Below are 9,735 nucleotides of genomic sequence, written 5' to 3' on the forward strand. Positions count from 1 at the left end.
TGCGCATGTGCAAGAAGGAACGAGCACCCGGCCCCAGGGCGCACTTGGAAAGGGCCGTCCCGGGCACCCGCTGTGCTCCAGCTTTGCTTTTGAGGGTAGACTCTCACCAGAAACCGGAAGTTGGGTCTCTGCACAGGCCTTAGAGGCTGCCCAGCTGCGGGGCTGAGGCCGGTCAGACTTACCTCCCAGCAGGGACCCAGAACCACTCTCCATTGTCACCCATTTCCCAGTATTTTTATTTCTTGTGCACTCCGGGGCGGGGTGGGGGAAGCGTTCAGAGCTGAGGCCGTGGGGCACTCGCAGCCCGGAGCGGCTGGCTGGGCCAGGGGGAGGGGGACAGGCGGGGAGCGCGGGGCGGGGCCAGGGCCTGGTGGCCCGACAGGCCTTTCCCAAGCGGGCCCTGCGGGGAGGAGAGACCTGCAGGAAGGAGGCGGGCGCTGGAAGCCACTGCACCAACCTCTCCCAGCAGTAGACTGGACCCTGCATGAGTGTGTGAGTGTGTGTGTGTGCAGGGATGTGTCTCTGGAGAGAGCTGTTGCGGGAGGCTGTGTGGGAGGTGTGTTTGTGTGTATCTGGGTTCTTGTCCTGTGGGTGCCCAGTGTTTGCAGTGTGGCTGTGTGCAGGTGTTCAAGAAAAACACTGTGTGGCCCGGTGTGTGTAGTGTATGCAGGAAGGACGGTGGGTGGATCTGTGCTTCTGTGTATAGGTGTTGATGTGCGTGGGGTCTGTGTGGTGTGAGGATCTGGGGGTTCAGGGTCTGGATGTGTGTGTGGATCTGTATTAGTGTGTCTTGTATGAGTAGGTATTGGGGTGTGGGGGTCTGTGGGTGCTCATCTGTGTTTGGGTCATGGTGTGGTGTGTTTGTTGTGATGTGGGAGTTGAGCCATTCACAGTGCCACACACCTATGATCCCTAGTTACTGAAGAGACTGAGGCAGGAGGATCAAAAGTTGGAGTCCAGCCTCGGCAACTTAGTAAGACCCTGGCTCAGAATAAAAAATAAAAAGGGCAGGGGTGTGGCTTAGTTGTAGAGCACCCCTGGGTTCAATCCCTGGTATCAAAAAAAAAGGAGTGGAGGGGGGGATTGGGGTTGTGGCTCAGAAGTAGAGCGCTCATCTAGCACGTGCAAGGCCCTGGGTTCGACCCTCAGCACCACATAAAAATAAATAAATAAAATAAAGGTATTGTGTCCAACTGAAAAATAAATATTAAAAGAGGATGGGGGCCTGTATACAGGGGTGTGTGTATATGTGTGGGTTGGTGCACGTGTGTGAGTTTGTTGCTGTGGGTTTGGGTGTGCCTGTGTGTAGCTATCAGTGGGAGGTATTGAGCCTGTGGGGAGTGAGGAGCTGCTGGTAGGCTGTGTTTGGGTCTGTGCGTCTGTTGTGGTGTGGAGGTGTGTCTGTATGGGGTGTGGGTTCACCTACCAACACCTCCAGAGGAAAGGCCGTCCCTCTGAGCAGGCCTCTTTTGAGTTTAAAAACTGCTTTCAAAACCCGGAAATGACTGCCAGGCTGCCTTCCACTTCCTGCTGGGTGGTGGCAGGACAGGGCTGAGTGGGAGCCCCCAGGCCCCCCACTTTCATTGCTGGGCACACCTGCCAAGGACAGGCCTCATATGCCCTTGCTGTCTCCAGGGACATTTTTAGACACAATTCATTGGGGGGGGGGGTGGCTTTTATTTTCATCTGGGCAGAAATAGCTCTTGTCAGATAGGAGTTCTTGTGCCCAGAGAAGAGCTCTGAAATAGAAGGAAAGATATTAAGGACTCGAGACAGACCAGAAAACTCCTGAGCTCTCCAAAACCAAGTTTAAAATATTTCTCTAAAAATAAGCTTTGTTTTCCTTGTGGATTCCTCTGGCACTCTGTCAGGGTGCTTAGCTGGCCTGGGAAGCCAGGCGGAATTTTTTTAAAAAGCGAGTGTTTCCCAGCTGTGGCCTTGGAAAGTTCTCTGTTTTCCATTTATTAAACTCCTAGTTTCCGGCTAATTAAAATTATTTTCAAATAAAACTCTGTAGCCCAGCAATACTTGATGAAACCCAGAATTCCCAGTGACCCCTCTGCAGGAGGCAGGCCAGCTGTGGGGCAGCACTGGCTCAGCGGCTGGGTTTATGGGCAGGGGGCCCCTGGCCTTTGAAATGCAGGCCTGGGTCTTGTGTTCTAAATCCCTCTCCAGCCTGCCCCAGCGGAGACTGGTGGAGACTGGTGGCGGGTTGGCAGCCAGTAAGCCCTGCCCCCTGAGGAAGGGGCTGCTGCGGGGTAATTGGAAACCTGCTGTCTCCCCCAGCCCGCCCCCTCCCACAGCCCTAACAACCTGAGCGAGAGGCTGCTCTTCGGGGGAGGGGAGTTTGGCTGGGGGGTGTCACCTGGTAGTGCTCCACTACCTGGTGTCACTCCCTGGCCTGGCTACCCTTGAAGCAACAGGTCCAGGGAGGCCAATGTACCAGGACTGTACTGAGCACCTACCTACAGGACGCCCAGGCCAGCACCAAGTCCCAGAGTAGGGTGGGACTTGACATATGTCCAAAGCCACATGTTACGCAGATGGCAATCAGAGATGCTGTAGGGCGGAGACAGGACACGCTTTGCAGAGGGCCAGAGATGGTGTGATTCAGACTTGCTGGTGGATCCCGCCCACTGAGTACATAGGGGCACACTGCTGGGTCTGCTGGCTGGACCTTTCCTTCATCCCACGAATAGCTGCTGATTGTCTGGTAAATGCCCGGTTAGGGGGTGAGAGGTGGGCTGACAGATGTCATCTCTGCCCTTTGTGGAGTGCTGAATGTTCCCAAGATCTACCCATGCTGTGGCAGGAGTCAGCTCTTCCTTCTTTTCTGTGGCTGAAGAATAATATTCCATTGCACGGATGTACTAGGATCTGTTTATCCATTCATCAGTTGATGGACCTTTGGGCTGTTCCCTCCTTTTGGCTATTGCTTCAGAGTGTACCAGTGAATGTCTGGGTACAAGTGTTTATGTGAACATTTGCTTTGTTTGTTTTTGTTGTACAGGGGATTGAACCCAAGAGGCACTCAACCATGGAGCCACATCCTCAGCCCTTTCTAATTTTTATTTTGAGACCAGGTCTCACTACATAGCCCAGGCTGGCCTCAATCTTGCAATCCTTCTGCCTCAGCCTTCTGAGTCACTGGGATTACAGGCATGTGCCACTGTGCCAGCTAAACATGTACTTTCAGTTCTTTGGGGCATATACCTAGAATTGCTGCTAAACCATATGGTAAATGTGTGTGTGTGTGTGTGTGTGTGTGTGTGTGTGTGTGTGTGTGTGTGTTTCAAAGCTGGATTGAACCCTGAAACCAGGGCCTCATACTAGGCCTGTGTTTCCATATGAGCTACAGGCACAGCCCTGTGTTTAATTTTTTGAGGAACCACCATACTGTTTTTTCAAAGTGACATGTCAGTTGTTATAATTATTTTGTTAATATCATCTCCCCCACATAATCTGATTTATAATGTCCCATAAGAAGCTTGTACACTTATTCACAATAGCCCAAATGTCCATTAACAAATTAAAAATAAACAAAATGTGGTATGTCCATACAATGGAATATTATTCAGTCATGAAGACTGAGGAAACACCTGCCTGTGCTACACCATGGGTGAACCTTGAACGTGTCGTGCTCAGTGAAAGAAGTCACGTACAAAAGACCACATATTATATGACTCCGCTGATATGAAACAATCAGAATGGGGGATCTATAACAACAGGAAGTAGATTAGCAGTTGCTAGGGGCTGGAAGATGGGAAGAATGGAGAATGACAGCTGATAGATACAGGGTTTCTCTTTGGATTGTTGAAAACGTTCTGAAATTAGGTCATGGTGGTAGTTGCCCAACCTTGGGATGAGGTGAACATCTGTACACTTGCATACTTTAATTTGATAAAGGTGATGGTATGTGAATTCTATCTCCATTTTTTCAAAAAATACACTCAAAAGCTGAAATGCAGGCTCTAATGAGAAAGGACAGGGTAGTAAGGGAGACAGGAATCCTCTGAAGAAGGTCAAAGGACAGTGGGAATGCTTTCCAGGCAAAAGGGACAGCTGGTAGAAAGGCCTGGGGGCAAGGGATGGTTCCAGAGAGGGAAGGAGGAGGTCTGGGGTGGAGAGCAGAGCACAAGGCACAGGATGGCACTAGGCCCAGCCCCCCAAGATCTCTCACTTGCCCTGTGCCCACTAATACTCCCGCTAGAGCATCATATACTTGGGTCAATGATTTCTACACTGATCTTTTATTTTATTTTCTTTCTTTCTTTCCTTCCTTCCTTCCTTCCTTCCTTCCTTCCTTCCTTCCTTCCTTTCTTCCTTCCTTTCTTCCTTTCTTGTACTGGGGATTGAACTCAGGGGGCACTTGACCACTGAGCCACATCCCCAGCCCTGTTTTGTATTTTATTTAGAGACAGGGTCTCACTGAGTTGCTTAGCACCTCACTGTTGCTGAGGCTGGCTTGGAATTCACAATCCTCTTGCCTCAGCCTCCAAGCCACTTGGATTTCAGGCACACGCCACCACATCTGGCTTACACTGATGATTTTTTATATTATTTTTTGACCGACTCTAAATATTTTAGTTACATTGTTTTTTGTTTGCTTTTGGTGTTTGGTTTTGTTTGCATGGGTAGTTTGGGTGCCTATAGTGATCTGGGGCCTTGCACATGCTAGGCAAGCACTCCACCACTGAGCTACATCCCCAGCCCTAGTTCAACATTTTAAATGAAATTTTTCAATTAAAAAAAAAAAATGCCCTCAAGCCTGGCAGTGTCCAAGAGCACCTGTAGTCCCAGCTATCTGGGAGGCTGAGGCAGAAAGATTGCTTGAGCCCAGGAATTCAAACTCTCCCCCTCAAATGCCATCACCTTTGTGGGGGACACCTTTAGAGCTTACAGCCCAGATCCTAGAAAGCTGTCACAAGTGGAAGAGCTGGGACTCTGGAATCAGAAGAGGGGATGGGTCCTGCCCGTTATTCACTGGGCAATAGTGAGCACAGTCCACAGCCTCTTATTTATTTATATGCGTTGCTGAGAATCGCACCCAGTGCCTCACACGTGCCAGGCAAGCGCTCTACCACTGAGCCACAATCCCAGCCCCAGTCCACAGCCTCTTTGAGCTTCAGTTTCTTCATGTGAAAAATCGATACTATAGTAACACAGCCACATCAGTGTTTATAGCAGCTCAATTCACAATAGCTAAACTGTGGAAGCCACCTAGATGCCCTTCAATAGATGAACGGATAAAGAAACTGTGGTATATATACACAATGGAATATTACTCAGCCTTAAAAGAATAAAATTATGGCATTTGCAGGTAAATGGATGGAGTTGGAGAATATCATACTAGTGAAGTAAGCCAATCATAAAAAAAAACAAAAACCAAAGGCCGAATGTTCTCTCTGATAAGTGGATGCTGATCCATAATGGGGGAGGGGGTTAATGAGGAAAATGGAGGAACTGTGATTGGGCAAAGAGGAGGGAGGGATGGGGAGGGTACATAGGGGCAGGAAAGATGGTGGAACGAGATGGACATCATTACCTTAATACCTGTATGACTGCACATAAGGTTCGATGCTACATCGTGTACAACAAGAGAAATGAAAAGTTGTGCTGCGATTGTGTACGATGAATCAAAATGCATTCTGCTGTCATATATGCCTAATTTAAATAAATTAATTTTAAAAATGGATTAAGCCATTGTTGTTGTTATAAAGATTAAGTAGCAGAAGTAGTCAGTACTAGAAGTAGTCAGTGGTCAGCAAGAGTTAACTGGCTGCAGCTGGGCATGATGATCCCAGATACTCAGGAGGTTGAGGCAGGAGGATCCCAAGTTCCAGGCCAGCCTCAGCAACTAAGCAAGACCCTGTCTCAAAATAAAAGAACTGGGGATGTGGCTCAGTGGTAAAGCATCCCTGGGTTCATTCCCCTATAAAAGCAGATTTCTAATAGCTGCTCTTTATGGTGTTCCTATGATATCCAAGAGTTTACCTATGTTCATGGATGTTCTCTAGACTAGGGCCTCTTACTACTCCCATTTCTTTCTTTCTTTCTTTTTGGCATCATGGTTTGAACCCAGAGGCACTTAACCACTGAGCCCCATTCCCAGCCCTTTTTTATTTTTTATTTTAAAATGGTCTCACTGAATTGCTTGGGGCAATTCAGAATATGATGTTGTGCGAGAAGTGTCCCAGAGAGCGCCTAGTTGAGGGTCCCACATCAGAAACTTGTGCAGGCTAGCATAGTGGTTAGCAGCCTGAGCCACTCCTGGGGGTCCCGGCCAGCTCTGCTACCACCACTGTAAGACCATGAGAGAGGGGCATTACCCTCTGGGCCTTGATTTGCTCATCCCTGAATGCTGAGGCCTGTTTCAGAAGGTTATCGTACCCATGCAGTCAGAGTAGAACCCGGTCCTACAGACACTGTGGCATAGTTTTTCTGGGTTTTTCCCCCACACCCAATGAGGGGCATCAGGAGGGTCCCATGACAAACTCCCACAGGTGGCTATTCAAATTCATTAAAATTTAAATTTTAAGCTCATTTCCTCCGTCACACAAGCTACATTCTTCGTGTTCAGTTGCCATAGACAGCCAGAGGCTACTGCATGGAATAGCACAGAACTTTTCTGTCCTCGTGGAGAGTGGCAAAAAGTGCCAAGTCTAGAATGTTCTATTAAAATGCAAACAGCAAGCCAGGCGCAATGGTGTGCGCCTGTAATCCCAGTGGCTGGGGAGGCTGAGGCAGGAGGATCGTGAGTTCAAAGCCAGCCTCAGCAAAAGCGAGTTGCTAAGCAACTCAGTGAGACCCCTGTCTCTAAATCAAATACAAAATAGGGCCAGGATGTGGCTCAGTGGTGGAGTGCCCCCGAGTTCAATCCCTGGTACCCCCCCACAAAAAAATGCAAACAGCATGGGGGCTAGGAGTATAACTCAGTGGTAATATGTACAAGGCCCTGGATTTGATCCCCAGCACTGCAAAAAAAAAAAAAAAAAAAAAAAAAATGCCAACTGCTACAAGGAGGCCCCCATCATCCACCTCTGGAAGAGTTGTCCTTTCCTGCAGGAAGCCCCGACACACCCATGATGCCTTTGATGACTGTTGTCTTTTAGGAGTCAAGAGAATCTACAATCCTCCAAACCACTGCTTTGTCCTACAGACTGAATGCACCCGTGACAGGAAGGGGAGGGACGGAGCTCCACCTGGCCACCCACCGTGTGATGGGACCTCGAAGCCCTGCCCAGCAGCCTGGGACCCTCCTCTTCTAGAGGCTCCTCAGGCCAACCCCTCCAGCTATCCCAGTCTCCCACGGCGGAAGACCATGTCTGCCCATCACCCACGCCCACACCTGCCTCCCCTGGTCTTTTCTCTCACCCCTGACACCCTTCCCTCACAGGTTGCCATGATCTGAACTCTGCTTCCTAACTTTGCCCCCTTCCTCTCTGCCATGCTGGCCTCCCCTGCTCTCACCTGGACAACCGGGAAACCAGGAGCCCTGGCTGGTCCCCTTCCCGGCCAGCAGGCCAGCATTCCTCTGGGACGAGCTTCTAAACAGGTGGCCACACCCCCACCCTGCAGGCCCCCCTCACTGTGGTTCACATCCAAGATTCCACAGTCCCGGGCAGCCGCAGGGACTTCCACCCCTGCCCAAGCTCACTGCTCTTCACCTGCCCGTGAGCTCCAACAATCCCGACCCTGTCCCCCACCCCGTGGGCTCCTCCTTCCCCACCTCTTCCCTCAGCCTCCAGCCCAGCTGCATCTCACCTCCAGATAGAGCTGCCCGCCCCCCCCCCACCAGACCCACCTTAGGCCCCAGTTCAGGCCTGTAGGGGGCCAAATCACGTGGTCCTAATGGCTGGTTATGGCTCTGTCTCTGTCTGGCTGCAAGTTCCTTCAAAGCAAGTGAGTCGCTCCCTCAGCCCCCAGCCTGGCTCCTAGCAGGGCCCCAGTAACTTCACCCAAAGAAACCAGCCTCCCTCTGGGATGGGCTCTGTTCTCTTGCCTTCGACAGATGAGGAAAAGACACCTTAGAGGAAGACACTCAGCCCGGGTCTCCCAGCATGACGGCCACAGACTCAGACCCCTGGGTCAGGATCAGAGGAACCCCCCGGATTAGCAGTGCTGGGTCTCGGGGAGCTAGTGTTCCAGTGATGCCTTTTAAAGTTGAAACCCGCCATCTTAGTAACCCTCCAAAGGTCTTAGACTCAATACCCGCTACCTTGTGTGCCTCAGAGGACAGGTCCACCCTCTGGTCCCCCGTGTGCCTGTCCCGAGTTCCTGAAATCCACATAAGCAAGCGCGCTTTCTCCTCCTCCCCGCCCTGTTCTCAGATTCTTCTATAGCTGTCCACCACCCAGGCTGGCACAAAGTCTGGAGCTGTCACCTGGGAGCCCTAGGACAGGCCTGGGTCAGTCCCCCTGGGCTCAGGGATCCTGGGGCCCAGGGTGAGGAGGGTGGGAAGGTGCCCCTACTGAATCCATGGGAGAGCTACCACCTGTCTGACCTGGGACCACAGCGGGGCCCGTTGAGGGAGTGTGTGAATGTGTATGTAAGCGTGCAAAACAGTCTGTGTGTGTCACTGCGTGCGGCCGTGAGCCTGGCGTGACCTGGCACACAGTGGTATGTGAGAGAGAGTGTGAGCGGGCTTTGGGGCGGCCGTGCCGGGCGTTATGTAATGCCAGCGCTCTCTGGGGCCAGCAAACCGCCGTGATGTAACCTCCTGGCCACCAGAAGGGAAAGGAGGGAAAATGTAAGCCCGTGCTGGGCCTCCCTTCCTGCTGCACCTGGGGCAGGCCTTGGACCGAGGCCCTTCTAGTCCTCCGTGCCCACTGCCATAGCCCCTAGGGGCCGTCTGGGGTGGTGACAAAGGAGGCCCTCAGGCCTGGGCCAGGGTCACAAGCACTCTACAAGGACTGCAAGTCCACAGCTCTCGAACCTGCTCAGGGTAGGACCAAGAGGAGGCCCAGCGATGGTCTACCGGCTTCTCCTGGCCTGTGGTGGGTGGGCCATGTGTCCTCCGTCCTCACCCACAGCGGCCCTCTCCTTCCAGGCCTCCTGTGTCCCAGAGTCCTCTGCCTGGCATTGGAGCCCCTCTTCCCGCAGTGACCCTCAAGGCTCACCTGTCTCTGTAGGGGCTCAGGGCTGCTCTCACTCTCCCTGAACCTCCCATTCATCCATCCATCCATGCCCAGCCGGGTGCCCGCTTTGCAGCCAGCTTCCAGCTCCCTTTAGCCCTGTACCTGAGGCTGCTGCTTCCAGGAACCCCGCCTCCTCCTCCACCGCAGGCCAGAGGCCTGGCTTCCTGCTCGGCCCTCCTGAGGAGCCTCTGGATGCACAACTGGAAATGGCCATGCCAGGCCAGCCCTTGCTCTCCAGCTATCTATTTGAATAATAAAGGCCACAATTTATGGGACATACTCTGCCAAGCTCAGTCCCCTGAGATGTCTTCATTCTGGCTTGTCATCTGCACACCGACCTCCCAACATGCTTACCGCTATTAGGTGGGCAAGAACCTCCAGTCACAAGCCCACGTCACACGGCCACACCCTGCGAGCGGCTGCTGGCAGAGCCTGTGTTCATGACCTCTCAGGGCTAAGCCCTGTGTCCCCACGCCTCCAGGCTCTTGGAGGCCGGAGCCTCTTCCCACCCCAGCCCCACCCTCCCCAGCATAGAGCCAGTTGGAAGCCACAGGTGAGTCCAGGTGAGTCTGAGTCGTTGCTGCCTTTTAACTGCTAG

Source organism: Ictidomys tridecemlineatus, chromosome 12, assembly GCF_052094955.1.
Source record: "Ictidomys tridecemlineatus isolate mIctTri1 chromosome 12, mIctTri1.hap1, whole genome shotgun sequence".
NCBI lineage: Eukaryota > Metazoa > Chordata > Mammalia > Rodentia > Sciuridae > Ictidomys > Ictidomys tridecemlineatus.